Genomic DNA, 16844 nt, shown 5'->3' on the forward strand with positions numbered 1-16844 from the left:
ATCTTTCTTATAGAACGCATGTTCACCAATGGTCTTGGCGCTGAAAAACAATAAACTGTCTGAAAATGTTGTAAACATCTTAAACAATGTTATCACAGGATTATGCCAAAAATACCCTCTTAGAACAAACCTTTCTCCTCCTTTGAATGCCTGATTCAAAAGAATTTTTTGATATTAACGTTCATCACAATTTGGAAGTTTGTAAAAATGTGTAAGTAAAGATTGGCTTGCTAAAAGGGTGCAAAGAACGCACAATGTCATTTCTTGTATATAGGTAGATAATTTCCCTATTAAATAAAGTTGATTTGATGTACAGTATTGAACATGTTTAATCAACGCCTCGTCAGGGTTGGTAAGCGCTATATATAATACAAATACAAATGCAAAATTTATTTTTTTTCCTTCATATTCTAGTGGCCCGGACTGGCCAGCCATCATCATTACATGAATGACCTGGAGCTTAGAAGAAGCTCATGAGTGCAAAGCAAGTATAACAGCTATCAACCATCATCGATGAGGAAACACACACAAACAGGGAGAGGGTGCCTGTCCGGAGCTTAATCATTTTGGCCACCAACAGACTCAGGAAGGAGGTTATAGCGCCAACTGCAGGGGTAGAGGAAGTGGACACCACCACCCAGGCAGAGGTAGATATTGAGGCTCCCACCTTGAGGAAGACACATCTGTGGTGCCTTAGGAGCAGGTTCCACCACCATGTGGGTCTGCTGAAACGCCTCTTTCACCTCAGATGCCTCCATATCAATGGGGCCTCAAGCTGCACTCTCTTGCACAGCCTTCTTCTCCTCCTCCAAGTCTCCACATATAACAACACAAGCAGTGGAAGGACACTTTAGCCTGCAACACCCCTAAGTGTTCATGTTAATACCTTTCCCTTCCTACATAGTCAGACATTTTCTCAGCTTTCAAGGACATCATGAAACCAATCAAAACAGTTCATGGGTCAGTCTCTCTGGTTATCTGGGACTTATTTGGAGTGATCCAGATACTCCAAGAGTTGGTAACTGTATAGCTCTGAACATTATGTGGCCTCAGAGTAGACAGAGTAGTGAAATTTAACACAACAAAAATATTTTGGAGGGTTAATCAAACTACTCACATGTTGCTGAGATTATTTGAGAGTGTGCTTGTCTTTGTGGGAGGTCGAGTTAATTGTCAATGGGTTGGTGGGATAGAGGTTGTGGTTATGAAGGTGGGGTGGTGCAGGTGGAGGTGGTGCAGATGGAGTCATGTGGGTGGTTCTGGCAGAGGTGGTAACTTTTCAGGTGGTGTGTCCATCGTAAGATGAGGTGCCTCTGTAGAATTGTCTGTATGCACTGACAATAAAGAATTACATTGCATGCTTTTCTTATAGCCTCTTATCTTTATGGTAAAGGCATGTTATCTTGCACTCTCCTCATTCAATTTTCAATGAGGCTCTTGGTGCATTTTTGGCATTCCTTGGTAACAGTTCATAATGTTATCCAAGGCACGGGTCAGCCTGTCAATCACCTGAGGGAGTCCTTTAAGGGAGAAAGCTAGCTCATGAATGAAAGGAAAACTATTTAACAACAATAAAATCACTTTTAACTTTAATATATAAAATAAAGTATAAAATAGTAAGTTATTGAAATGATGATTGATGAGTACAAGTAAAGATCAGAGGTTGCTAGACTTGCTTGACCAACGAATGGTGCAGTGTCTAATTGCTTATGTCACTAAGTCCCCTAATGTCATTGGTCTTTATGATATCTGCGAAGGTGGCAGAGGAGTACGGTGGGCTCAACAGCCCACCTTTATGGAGAGGAACGCGTCCATCCCAGCAAAAGTAGGCAACTCCGCAGATAAAATCTCCAGGTACGCTCTGCGTACATGGGCAATTGCAACATCCAGAGGGGTAAGTTCTGGGTTAGAACTACCCCCAATTTTTGTGGCCCCTAGTGATAAGGGTACTGCTAAGGTAGTGAGGGCAGGGATCACCCTAAAAGTTGGAAAATCTGGGAAGGGACTCGGTTCTGAAAGACAGGTCAGGCATCAACTGTAGTGAATGAGCCACTTTCGTGGTCTGACACCCTATGATGACCCTCAACCACCACCATTTTGTACTGACTTAAGTGTGTTATGTTACCTTAGCCTTAATGTAGGATGGGTTTGCATATGCCTGCTTTTCTTCTGCCTTTTAGTGGAATAGTCTTTCCAAGAATAGAAGGTATGGGATGTTGAGGTGCAGTCTTGTGGGTGGTGGTGCACACATGTGCTCAATGTAGTATACTGAGGGATTAAGTGTATAATGTTATTTGGGTTAGGTGAATTATGATTTTGACCTATTGACTTTGACGTGGTCTAATGTCATTCTGGCTTCTGACTTTACCTTGCTTCAAATGTTTCTGTGTGCACAGTGGTGCTTGGAAGTTGTGTGGATGAGAATTATAGGTGCATCCTTGCTTTTCTGATTCCATCTTGATTTGGGCCTTTCTGTGTGCATGGCTTAACTAACTCCATTTTCATGCTGAAGCCATTTTCTGTGCCTGTACGAAGAAGAGGGCATGTTCTGCTCTCTCGTGTTTTTCACATTTTTCTGACTAGAGAGAACTGGTTCTTATCAGAGGAATGTACATGGTTTGACTCGTAGCCATAGCAAGGGCCTGATCAACCATTGCTGTGACCTTGGAGCAAGCTGGTACGGGCTCTCATGAGAACTAGGGGCAGAGTTTGCTAGAAGCTTCGCTGTCTTTGAATGTGTATTAAAAAGGGGAGTCTACACTGGCCTGGTGGAAGTTCATCCGTGGAGCAGACGTGTTGTCACAAAGTGGTGTAACCTCTGAGCTTTCGCCCGGTTCAAGCAATGGACTCCGCTTGAACAAAGTGGGGTGAAATGATGGAGCATTAGGTGAGGTGTCTCTGCTACTAACTGTCTCTTAATACTTTACTGATTCTCTCCTTTCCTTCTTATTTCTGATTCTTATATCCATACATATATGTTGCTACATATATATATTTGCATTGATTGTGTTTCAATCATACTATTGATATGTTAGAGTCTGCTATGTTAGGGGCATTTGGCTTACTGTGGGGTGCTATTTACTAATAAATACATCCCAGATATACCAATTCGTCTTTTCCTTGTAGCAGGAGGTGTGGACTCTTCTTGGCCAAGTATTCTGTTGTAGAAGGATGGGTGAATTCCCTTCTAGCGGGTAATTGTGTTATAGGAAGTTGGTCTAATCCTGGCAAGTGATGTGCAAAGTCTGTGTATGTATTGTTTTCTTGCCTTGCCTTTGGGGGAGTGTTGAAAGTTTGCCCACCTTAGCAAGTGCTGTGTATATGTTATATTCCATAAGTTTGGAACTGATATTCTCTCCCTGGGAAAGTGACGGTTCATTCCTTGGTCCAGGGGAGATCTAAAGTTTGTCATTACATTTTTGGCGTAGTCGGCAGGATGTGAACGTTGATTTAAAAGGGGAAGAAATATGTTTTTTAGAAATTGAAAGCAGACTCTTAGATATCAATTGATGTATTTGCATGGGGGTAGCCCATATGATGTGCTGGCTCGTGAAGTGAGCTAATTGTGCTAAGTTAGAATTGGTGTGTGTGTGTTTACGTGTGTTTTGTAAAAAGTGCTTATAAATAGCTTGCTACGTTAGGCAGAAAGGGCTGGATCCCTTTCAAGTGTTTGTTATGGAATGCATATAAAATGTTTTCAGTTGCAAAGTGAATGTAAGATGTCAGAGCATAACCCTGAAACGTGGTACTCCTCCGAGATTACAGACTTCGGAGTTGCGATGAAGGGTGTTAATGAGCAGGAGATTTATGACATTTTAGACAGAGACAGCGGTGTTATTTTAAATGTGTTGGTTAATATGCATCAAACATGTGGGCATTTGCTAAAAGAACGTAGTGAGTTGAAAACAGAGCTAGTTGATGCCCAGTTTGAAAATAAATCTTTGAAGACAGAATTAAACGTGTACCAGGCTGTGAAGCTGTTTACTTTGACCAGCCAGAATGATTCAGATGTGATATATGTAACAGAGAAGGCAGTCAGACTACAAGCTACACAGACTGTTTGTTTTAATTAATTCTTCTGAGGAGGTTTTTCAGCCAGAAAGGAATGTGCAGGAAGGTAAACAGACCAACGGTGAGTTGATTCAAGAGCAATGTGCCCTTTTTAGTTACAGGAAAGTGCAGGGAAATAAAAAGTCACTGTTAAATTCAGATGCTGGACAAATGCAGATGCTGCTGTGCTTTTGCGCACCAAAAGATACTGGACGGAACAGAGTTAGAGAAAATGTGGTTTGCCTATGGAAGATTGCAATGGTTATTAAGTGGCATGTACAGACAGAAAAACAGTTTGCACAGGATTTAATAGAAGGTCCTGAGGTGGAGTTTGAAACACAAGGTTTCCCAGTGAAGGTGCCCCATGTTATAAAGGAAATTCGTTTGAAACAGTACAGAATGCCAGATGGGCGTGAAGGGATCAGTGAGATCATGCAGGGCTTGACAGATTGAGGTGGTGACCCTAATTGTGTAGCTGGTGTGCAAATGTGATAATTCTTGGCGCATGACAGTTGATTATTATTAACTGAACAAATATATACTTTCTTTGACTGATGCTGTCCCAGATATTGTTACAGAAGTAGCATGGGACTTGGTATGTGACTTTTGATATTGCCAATGCTTTTTTCTTTTTGATATGTCAAGAGCAGTTTAATTATTTTTTTTCATGAGGTGATAGACTAATGACAGTTAAGAATTTGCTTGAATTAGTTAGACAGAATGGGGGAGCATTTTCAGATTAAAGAATGTGAAGTCTTGCTGGAGGTCAGGAGAGGTTAAAGCTGTTTTTCCTCTCAGACATGTAAAGAGTTGTTCTGGGAGTGGGTCATTTGAAACCGTCTTTGAGATTGATGTTTGGGAGGCTTGCAATGAGATCATCCAGCAACGCTGAGAAGAGCTCAGGCTTTCTGTGAAAACTGAGGAGGAATTCCTATGGGAGGGGTCATCCCAGCTCCTCTCCCCAGTAGACAGAGACAGCTTCTTGGAGATAGATGTCTGGGAGGCTTGCAAAGGCGCAGGTTCTCCCCCCCTCCCCCCATGAGGAGAGTCGCAGAGCAGATAGGTGCGGACGAAAGTTGGCAGGAGTGCAGAGCACTTCGCCCTTGAAGAGACAAGGTGTGAGCTAGAGACAGCAGAGAAGTCTCTGCTTGTTATGTTTGGCGAGGGGCCAGTTGGTGTCTGCAGAGATTTTTTGTGAAGGGGGGCAGCACCTGCGAGGGGTGCAGTGAGAGAAGTGAGAGAAGGAGACTGCCCCAGCCCTTCTTGCTGTGTAAAGAAAAAGAGATTTTACCAAGAATTCAGAGGTTAACGCGTTGATAGAATTCTTTGATAATTCCTCAGAGCTAGAGGAGAGCTACGTAGACAGAAATGAAAATATTATATTTTTAGAAATGCAAGACAGAAAAAGTGTGCTTTTGAAAAATGTTTTTTGCAAGAAGAGTGATGCTTGTTTCTTTTTCACATTCGCCCAGTTCTCCACGTGTAAGTGGGACTCCCTTCTCCCGTGTGAGTGGGGCCCTCCCTCCCCCCTCCCCCTCCCCTTCTCCCTTCCCCCCCACCACCCCCCAAGTCTGGAGTGATCGCCAGTCCAGACGGTGGTGGCTGATGCCTGTGGCTGACCAGACTGGATGGGGTCCTCCCTTGTCAAGGAGATACAGATGCAGATCTATGCCGGAGAGCATGATGGACTGCTTCTTTCCAAGCAAAGAGGGATCAGCAGAGTGTGGAACTGTTTCCTTTACGTGAGATTGACTTTACATGCATGACGGCTGTGTCTTTCACACAGAGAACTGCTTATGTAAATGTGAAGAAGAGGGCACTACAGGATGTGCGTTGCCAGAACTGTTTTATCAACGTGAAGTTCAGATGCGATGGGAGACGGCTGTGTGTTTTGTCACACAGAAGGACTGTTTTTGTTTTTAGGGATGGAGACCAATAGAGACGCTTTGCTGCAATCAGAGTAGATATTTTCTGAGATAGTGACTGAACAGTATTAACCTGTAGCTCTTGCTACAATATATGAGTTTGGCAGTAGAGTTTCCAGTTTAACCATTAGAGGCATTAGGTGCATTCAAGAGCTTTATGCATTTATTTTGTGTATTCATTTAAACATGTATCCAGATATCTATGAGCTATTTCTAGATGCACCTGAGTTATTGCTTTTACATGTATTTAGGAAATGCAGTCTTTATTTGCTCTAAAGTGATTCTCATATACTTTTGATTAGTTTTTCAGTTTTGCAATGGAGCATTTCGATCATAGTTGCTTTTTAGTCATGATTTGTTCCGAATTATGTATTTTTGTGTAGCCACTTCAACATATGAGTTGCTGTTTCAACATGTGCTTTTTATTAGTTGTGACTTTTAATTTTGAAATGTGGTTTTAAATGGTTTTGCTTTCAATTGAGATATGCAGTGCTTCAATGATAGTTTTGTTTTTCAGTTATGATATACAGTTGCTACTTGCTTTGCAATGATTCAATGTTTGCAGTTAAGAGATGCAGTGCTTCATTCATAGTTGTTTGTGCCTTTAGTTGAGAAATTTTGTTTTTGCCATATGTGAATGGTGATGATCGAGGGTTATGGGGTGCAATGTAGTGAATGAGCCACTTTTGTGGTCTGACACCCTATGATGACCCTCAACCACCACCATTTTGTACTGACTTAAATGTGTTATGTTACCTTAGCCTTAATGTAGGATGGGTTTGCATATGCCTGCTTTTCTTCTGCCTTTTAGTGGAATAGTCTTTCCAAGAATAGAAGGTATGGGATGTTGAGGTGCAGTCTTGTGGGTGGTGGTGCACACATGTGCTCAATGTTGTATACTGAGGGATTAAGTGTATAATGTTATTTGGGTTAGGTGAATTATGATTTTGACCTATTGACTTTGACGTTGTCTAATGTCATTCTGCCTTCTGACTTTACCTTGCTTCAAACTTTTCTGTGTGCACAGTGGTGCTTGTAAGTTGTGTGGATGAGAATTATAGGTGCATCCTTGCTTTTCTGATTCCATCTTGATTTGGGCCTTTCTGTGGGCATGGCTTAACTAACTCCATTTTCATGCTGAAGCCATTTTCTGTGCCTGCACGAAGAAGAGGGCATGTTCTGCTCTCTCGTGTTTTTCACATTTTTCTGACTAGAGAGAACTGGTTCTTATCAGAGGAATGTACATGGTTTGACTTGTAACCATAGCAAAGGCCTGATCAACCATTGCTGTGACCTTGGAGCACGCTGGTACAGGCTCTCATGAGATCTAGGGGCGGAGCTTGCTAGAAGCTTCGCTGTCTTTGAATGTGTATGAAAAAGGGGAGTCTACACTGGCCTGGTGGAAGTTCATCCGTGGAGCAGACGTGTTGTCAAGTGGTGTCACCTCTGAGCTTTTGCCCGGTTCAAGCAATGGACTCCCCTTGAACAAAGTGGGGTGAAATGATGGAGCATTAGGTGAGGTGTCTCTGCTACTAACTGGCTCTTGATTCTTTACTGATTCTCTCCTTTCCTTCTTATTTCTGATTCTTATATCCATACATATATATTTCTACATATATATAATTGCATTGATTGTGTTTCAATCATACTATTGATGTGTTAGAGTCTGCTATGTTAGGTGCATGTGGCTTACTGTGTGGTGCTATTTACTAATAAATACATCCCAGATATACCAATTCGTCTTTTCCTTGTAGCAGGAGGTGTGGACTCTTCTTGGCCAAGTATTCTGTTGTAGAAGGTTGGGTGAATTCCCTTCTAGCAGGTAATTGTGTTATGGGAAGTTGGTCTAATCCTGGCAAGTGATGTGCAAAGTCTGTGTATATATTGTTTTCTTGCCTTGCCTTTGGGGGAGTGTTGAAAGTTTGCCCACCTTAGGAAGTGCTGTGTATATGTTATATTCCATAAGTTTGGAACTGATATTCTCTCCCTGGGAAAGTGACGGTACATTCCTTGGTCCAGGGGAAATCTAAAGTTTGTCATTACAATCAACTTAGATCAAGAGATACAATGCGTGCATAGGAATCTTTTTAAAAAGAACCCCCAAAGACAGAAGCCGAGAAAGATCCTAGTGAATTTTCTTTCATACTCTGTCAAGGAGGTGATACTAACTCCTGCCCTGAGGAATAGCCCGTTCACAGTAGGCACCTACTGCTTTTCTATTAGGTCGGATGTTTGCCGTGTAATGGATCGAAGCAGTGGGAATTGGGCAAAAGAATGGAGGAGCTGAATAGGCTTGGGGCTAAGGCCCAATTGAAATTTCCCGCGATGCTCCGTATCATGTGGAACAATCAAATGCGCAACTATCGGACAGTGGAGGAAGCGGATGCTCTGATTGAAATTATAAAAGGAGAAGGGTCCTGAGGGGATGTTATGTTATGTTAAAAATATTTATAAAGCGCATGGCTGCCCCAGGGCGTCCCAGCCTGACTGTCTTGTATAGTCAGTTTAATGATGGGAAAAGTGCCAAGTCTTCACAGTCCTTCTAAAAATCCAGTGATCAGAGATACTATGGATAGAAGGAGGTAGAGAGTTCCAAAGGACAGGCGTTAATGCCATGAACAAGTGGCTGCCAGCTCTGGCCCTGCGTACCAGAGACACTCGGGCCAGATGCAGATCCGCTGAGCGCAAGGCGCGGGTGGGTATATAAGGAGAGCACATACCGCTCAAAATCCCAGGGAAGAGGCCTGAAATTATCTTATGGGTGATGCAGAGAGCTTTGAAATGAATTCTCTGTTCCGTAGGCAGCCAGTGTAGCCGGCGGAGGAGGTTGGTGGGAGATGTGACAATGTTTAGGGAGTGCGAACAGAGTGCGGCTGCAGCGTTCTGGGCACGTTGGAGCCTTTTGATCACTGATTTGTTGGAGCCTAATAGCAACGGGTTGCAGTAGTCTAATCTAGCCATGATAGTGGATTGGATAATCAACTGCCGGATGTGAGAATCAAAGAGTCCTAGAATAGGCTTTAGGCCACGTAGCAATCCAAAACAGGTGCCTGCCGCTCCCAGGTTCTTGACCACAGATTTAGGCAGGGGGGGTGCACCAAGTGCAGGGGGCCACCACTGGCTGCCCCAGAGGTGGGAGTCCCTGCCACCAAGAGGATTTCAGATTTGGTGGAGTTCAATTGCAGGTAGTTGTTAGCCATCCAGTCAGAGATCGCAGTTAAGTCTTCCTGAAATTTCATTGAGTCCTGACTGGGGTTGTTAGAGAAGGTAAGCACCAGCTGAGTGTCATTCGTGTATGACCCCAAAAAGATGTCCTGAGCTTTAGCCATCAAAGCCAACGGTCGGATGTAGACATTAAATAAAGTAGGGCTCAATGCTGAACCCTGGGGGACACCACAGTGTTACAGGTAGGTAAGGGAGGAAAAAGGAGGGGCTATGACTTGAAATGTCCGATCGGTTAGAAAAGCCGAGAACCAGGAGAGGGCCTTGCCATCGACACCGATCTCCATCAGCCGGTGTAGCAGGATCTTATGGGAGACCGTGTCGAAAGGTGCACTCAAATCAAGCAGAATCAGTGCCGAGGTTCTGCCCTTGTCCAAAGAAGCCCACAGCTGCTCCGTAATGCCAACAAAGCAGACTCCATTGGATGGGGGATTCATTACTATGCAGCATACTGAAAATTAACTTCTCCTTCATCGGGTAGCCCCCACAGGCATCATGCCTGATAGTCAAGGAAGGGTTGCCATGGGAGGGACGGGAGGAAGAGGGGGTGGATTGGAGAGAGGGTGGGGGGATTAGGGCACAGGAAAATAATTAAATAAGTCCTTGATATCACCGTAGCTGGCCAATTTAGGACAGTAGATGACATGAAGGTCCTTGAGCTTGTGAATGATGGCAGGGGTGGTAAAGAATTATATTTTTTAACATGGAATGTAAATGGTCTTAGATCCACAAGTTGACAGAGAATGGTGATGAGATACCTTGAAGATAGTAAAGCCCACGTAATCATATTTCAAGAGAAGCATTAAATTGCCAGTGAAATTAGAGCCCTTTATTCCAAATTTAGATGGCTTGAAAGCTTCATAGCCTCAGATCAAGGAGAATATTGCAAGGGAGTCACTATTTTGACCAGGAAGAGAGTTGGGGTTGACGTAGATGTTTACTCTTAGATGCTCTGGTATGGAATTTGTATGTGTAGGATTAAAAGCGTGGCTATACTTTCCATAGCAAAAAATATTTTTCCAGGTTGGATTATGTTTGTGGACAGAGCCTTAGCTGGTAAATGAAAAGAGGTCACTCTGCTTCCAGGGCATACCTGAGATTATGCTACAGTTTGTATCTTGTTTATGGGGCTCAGGTCTCATTATGATACGTGATGGACATTAAAAAGGGCTATCCTCCTTGACCTAGATGTAGTTACTCTTCTAAAAAAAGCAAGCACTGACTTTTTCCTGACAATGCCCGCTCGGCCCCCATGGAAGTAATTTGGGATACCTTCAAAGCATATATTAGAGGGGTGCTGCAAAGTCAGGTTTATTTTAAGAACAAGGCAGAAAAAGCGGAATTGAGATGATTGGAGGAAAGAGTGGGTATGCTGGAGGCTGAGTTGCAGCAAAGTGTAAGGAGCAACTGGGACAGAGAGAAAATCGAAGCAGTTGGAGGAGGCTAGATGGAACTATAAAATCAAACTGGAGGTGAAGTGTCAAGAGTGTTGGCTAACAGGGTGTATGCAGTAATGTGAATATGGGGAAAAAGCAGGGACATTGATAGCCTGGAAGACGAGGGTCAAGAGGTCTCGGAATCATATGAGGGAGTTTATTACTAGCCCTCAGGGTGACACATCGAACAAGGAGGAGGAAATGCTGGCCCTGTTGGTCTCCCTGTTCTCTGAACACAGAAGAGGTCCAGCCAGATGCGGGGAGGCTCAAGGAATGGTTAACCAGTATAGGTCTCCCGGACGTCACAATGAAGGGTAGAGATTGTCTGGATGCTCCAATTACGAAGTGAGATATTAGAGAGCATCTCCTACAAACAAAGAATGGGAAGGCTGTGAGTCCGGATGCAATACCTGCTGAGCTATATAAATCAATGACGGAGGAAATAGTCTCAGAAATGAAATCATTGTTTAATTTAATTCATAAGGGTAAGGATGGATTCCAAGCTCCTGGAATGAGGCTCCAATTTTTTTGCTTTCAAAAACCCGCTAAGGAACCCTGGAAGGCAGACTCGAACTGACCAATTTCCCTGCTAAATGTCTATTATAAAAATCTTTACTAGCATTTTGGCAGGGAGACCGGTAAAGTTAGCCTCTCAGTTGATACATGTGGGTCAGAAAGGATTTGTCCCGAAGAGACAAGTCCAAGGACTTACACAGCTGCTAATAGGCACTATCGATCTTGCCACCACTCGGTCAATTCCCTTGGCGGTAGTCACGAAAGACGCGGCCAAGGCATTCGACCGGGTCTGTTGGGCATTTCTGTGGGCAATTTGGATTCATTGGGAATGAGCGCTGGCTTCATCTCGATACTCCGGAAGCTCTGTGAAAACTCCTCAGCCAATATCCTACTAAATGGATCTCTGACAAGGAGTTTCAGTATTCAAAGAGGCACGAGGCAGGGGTGCCCCCTGTCGCCCCTCTTGTATGATCTCTATATTGAACCTCTAGCACACTCTTTAAGAAAAGATGATCAGATTGTCCTCTCTATATACTCTCCTCTAGCAGTGAGATAACTTTATACGCAGGTGGCTTAATAATATACACATCTGACCTTGCCTGAACTATACCTAGAGTGGAGCAGCTAATAAAGGAATATGTGGCCATGTCTGGATACTAGGTGAATAACTCCAAGAGGTAGGTAATGTGTTAGAACATAGACGATTGGGGGGGAGCATACGCAGAGATAAAATATCTTGGGATGGTTATTGTTAATCAGGTAGATGAAATTCCTCTGTGTAATTTGAAGGGGGTGGCTAAGGAGGGGGACATGTTATTATCTAGATGAAAGAATTTGCCTTTGACCATTTTTGACCGAGCCAACCATATCATTCAAGATGTCGATCCTCCTAAAGTTGATGTATTTATTTAACTGTATTCCTCTCATGTTCCCAAAGGCAGCCATCAGTAAGATTTAGGGGGAAATAGCCATGTTTATCGGGCCTGCCGTGGAGTAAGACTCACATGGAAAAAGCTGAGGCAGAGATTGGAGAAGGGCAGTTTAGGCCTCCCTGATCTGAATTTATACTGCATAGCATTGCAATTTAAAAATCTTCAAATGCTATTGGGGAAACCGGACTCCACAACCTGGGGAACACTCTTGGACATGATGATCAGGGAGTTTGAACCAGTAGCCTTCTTATACAAGTTCGGGGACCCAAAATTCTTTAAAAAGATATGACTGAAGGTATTAAAGACAGCATTAAACCTCTGGCATTGGGTGAGAAAGGCGCTTAATATTGGGTACTACTCAGAGTTTTCACCAATCTGGGACTCCCCAGGTACTCCAGAGTGCTTGAAGGACAGGCTGAGTATCCCCCTAAGGCAGGCAGGAGTAATTACCTGGGGGGTTCTGATGACGGTGGAGGGCTTTTTCCCCTGGGAGGTTTTGAGATCAAAAACTGGCAATACGTTATCCAGGTTTAAGTATACACAGTTGACGTCTTGGTTTATGGTATCGACCCTGGAGATTGGGGGGGGAATTGGGAATTTGAGGCCTCACTCCAGGATGTAAGATCTAAAAACAAGGAGGTAGCCAGTTGGTATTGGCAATTTTCGGAGGCAGAAGACAAGAAATTGATGACACCTCCTACCGTTTGGACAGACATTTTTTCAGGGAAAGGATGTACAATCAATATGGTTTGACTCGTTGAAATTTTTATATTCAGTTGTCACTCCAGCAAACCTCAAATGAAACCACTGCTTTACTATCAATAGACTGTACTGGACACCTAAAAAAAATCACCTAATTTGTATCATAGCATATTCCCAGGTGTAGAAGGTGCAGATGCCTAAAAGCCAATGACGAACATGTCTTTTTCTCCTGCCCTGAGATTAAGGCATTTTGGAATGGAGTCAAGTATAAGGGGCATTACGGGGACAACTATAGCTCTGAATTCCATCCTAGTCTTTCTGGGAGTCGTTAAAATCACACGTAGCACCCTAAGCAGCAAGCAAAGGGGCCTTGTTTTCTATCTTTTGCTTCTAGCCAGGTGGGAAATCTGTAAACACTGGACTGATCCATCCCCTCCCTACACCATAGAATGGCTTAAAGCGGTTAAGTGGACGAGCCGAATGGAGGCGAAATGTAAACCTGGAAAATCGGCTGAGGTGTGGGCCGATTTCATTAGGTGGATCTCATAAGGTGGTTAGGTACCGAGGGGTGAATCCCAAACAGAATATCACTTTCCTATGTTTACATCAGGACACCGCTCCTGGGGTTGGCCCTCATGGTGAGATCAGGGCGGTTGAGGTCTAAAGTGAGCGAATGCAATGGACCAAGAGATGGACAGAGAGTGTTAAAATGGTCTAAGCTAAGGTGATATGAGGACAGAAGGTGCAGCCCTGTGTTTCCCCCTGCACTGGCACTAAATTAAGCTGCCTATTACCAACGCATGCACCCTTGTACTATAGTGCAAGGGTGCCTGTGTTGAGGGGAAGATTATTTATGTGCAGGAATGTCCCCCTTCCAGCACCTAAACAATAATTAAATGCCGTTTTGTAACTTCTATGTATGCTGCTTAATGCAGCATACATAGAAGTTTTGAAACGTCATTAAAAAAAATATATATTGGTTATGTGCAAGAAGGGAGACCTTGCTGCACATAAACAATCATTGGCGTTTTGCTGTTTTCATGTGTTCTGCACAATGTAGCACACATGAAAACAGCAAAAACGAGGAGAAATTAGACATTTCTCCTTGTTGCGCCAGGGTAAGACCAGGTTTTCCCTGGTCTTAATTTTGTCTTTGCCCCATATTTACACTGCCCTTGTAAATATCGGGCAGTGTCAAAATCAGTGGGTGTTGCGGTGCAACGCCCACAGCAACACCCATTGCCCTCCCCTTTCAAGATAAGTATAGAGTGAAAGGGGGCCTTATTTGCAAGGCAGCGTTAAGCCACGTTAAGCGGCTTAATGCATTCCTTGTAAATAAGGCGATTCCCCTATCGCCAACACAACATCACTAAAAGTGACGCTCTGGTGGTGATAGGGGCTTCTAAATATGCCCCCACAATCTCTGTGGAGCCCATTTGGCCACACAATAAGAACTAGGAATCGGTGTTTAAAATTCAATTGTTTATTTCACATCAATGATCAAACCAATAAATACGAATATGAAAAAAAATCAAAAAGATACAGGATTACAGTTGATAAACTGAAATCTGGCAGTAGGCTCAGTCTCAGAATGATAAGGCATGAAATATTCACAGTCGTGACAATACAGAAAACAACAAACTGAAATATCCCCTCCTAAACACGACTATAAGGTTCTAAGTTTAAAATAAGGATGGTTTCTAGAGTGGGGTCTTAAGGAAATTTAGAAATACGAGAAGGTGTCAGCATAGTGAACACTCCAGTAGAAATCTTCCAGAATAGGAATAAGTGTTTAGCATAAAGCTTCACACTTGCAAGAATAAAGGTAGCAGAGAGGTCTGTACCCCTTAAAGTCTAAGGTAATCTGCCTTAACTCCTAACAGTGGGAAAATGAATCAAAATATACAGAGACTTCAGCAACAGTCCTCGTATCTCTTCTCACCCTTCCAGGAACCAATCGGCTCAAACCTCATGTTGTATAATTACAACATTATCAGACTTTCTGATCCCACAGAACTTGAACAGTTACTGCAACCTTGAAAATACCTTCATCACTGCTACACGATGAATAGGAGGCTTCATCTGCTCATCAGGTCTTTGCATTCTTGCCAAGATTTCTCTTCTCAGGAAGGGAGACCTTGCTGCACATAAACACTCATTGGCGTTTTGCTGTTTTCATGTGTTCTGCACAATGTAGCACACATGAAAACAGCAAAAACGAGGAGAAATTAGACATTTCTCCTTGTTGCGCCAGGGTAAGACCAGGTTTTCCCTGGTGTTAATTTTGTCTTTGCCCCATATTTACACTGCCCTTGTAAATATCGGGCAGTGTCAAAATCAGTGGGTGTTGCGGTGCAACGCCCACAGCAACACCCATTGCCCTGCCCTTTCAAGATAAGTATAGAGTGAAAGGGGGCCTTATTTGCAAGGCAGCGTTAAGCCACGTTAAGCGGCTTAATGCATGCCTTGTAAATAAGGCGATTCCCCTATCGCCAACAGAACATCACTAAAAGTGACGCTCTGGTGGTGATAGGGGCTTCTAAATATGCCCCCACAATCTCTGTGGAGCCCATTTGGCCACACAATAAGAACTAGGAATCGGTGTTTAAAATTAAATGGTTTATTTCACATCAATGATCAAACCAATAAATACGAATATTAAAAAAAATGCACATGCAAAGGAAAAAATAACCGACAGAGCAAAATACATTTCAAAGCATGGCCTTCAGTCAGGCTAACTTTAAGCATGTAATATGCACTTCCTTTTCATGGTTATACGTGCACACGTGCAACTTCTAATAAACTGCAAAATGTGAAAAAAGAAATACACTTTTACATAAACAAATATAACTTGAAGTGTAAATCTAAAACATGAGTATAGAATACATGATTCTTGTTTTGTTGAAAATTAACACACGTTTATAAATCTATACGTTCTACAGTGAATACATTTCAGTAATGCATTTAAATGTGTTGCACACGTTAATACTGTTTAGACACACAGCGAATATATAATGTCAAGTGCATGTATATAATTGCACTTCTGTGACGTTTAAGAGTGGAGCCTAAATTACACTGCTCCAATCCCCCCATGATTGAGCTGTTAGCCTTTACAATAACACACATATCAAGTGAGATCATGACTATACCTTGAAGTTTTCAACAATTTTCACCTGTATTTTCCAGATGCTTCATCTCATCATAAAATCTACACTGACTCTCCTCCATTTCTACATCAACTCTCATTCTCTTTATTCCACTCTCCTCTTGGGCTTCCCCTTTCACTTTCACGTACTCCTTTGCGAGAAGGATGTCTAACACAAGAGGATTCTACAATACCATGGATCTCATAGCTATCATTTCAGTATTTACAGCCAACAGGGAACGTGCTGTATTTGTGGACAATTTACTCACTTAAGTGGACAATTTTCTAATCTTGAGATCATTCGAGATTACACTTACAGATGGAATTATTGCACCAAAAAGGTCTCCTGCCATTTTAGCACTACTACTCCCTCATGTAGTTCTACTTTTTGTTTCCCACTGGGTCATTTAAATTTCCCACATGATAAATCTTTGGGAAAACTACACTAAAATAACATGTACCATACCATTCCTTGGAAAATTTGAAATATGCATGCCCCCCACAAACAAAATAAACTCCAGGAATAACGGAATCTTGCCCTACCAAGTACAAAAGCCAAAGTCGGACATACTCAAAAATATGGTCACAATCACTTCTACCCAAGTAAACAGTGTTAAGGGTAGACTTTTCTCTACTCACACATAATTTCCCTTTGTGTTGCGAATCTAAAAGCAGTGCAGGCATAACTCCTAAATCTCAATGTTTTGCTTCTTCCACATCCCACTGCCCTTTATGTTTCTGATTGGACAAGAATACAACGCTCCACGGTTGATAACCGCCAAGTTAGACTGATCTCAAAACTGTAAAGTGCTACAAAACAAGAAACATGAACATTGTTTCACAACCATTCCTGCCCTTGATCCAACCCAAATTAACTCCCCCCGATTTCCCAACAAAATTAGTGTTAACTACTGCC

Source organism: Triturus cristatus, chromosome 9 (genome assembly GCF_964204655.1).
Source record: "Triturus cristatus chromosome 9, aTriCri1.1, whole genome shotgun sequence".
Lineage (NCBI taxonomy): Eukaryota > Metazoa > Chordata > Amphibia > Caudata > Salamandridae > Triturus > Triturus cristatus.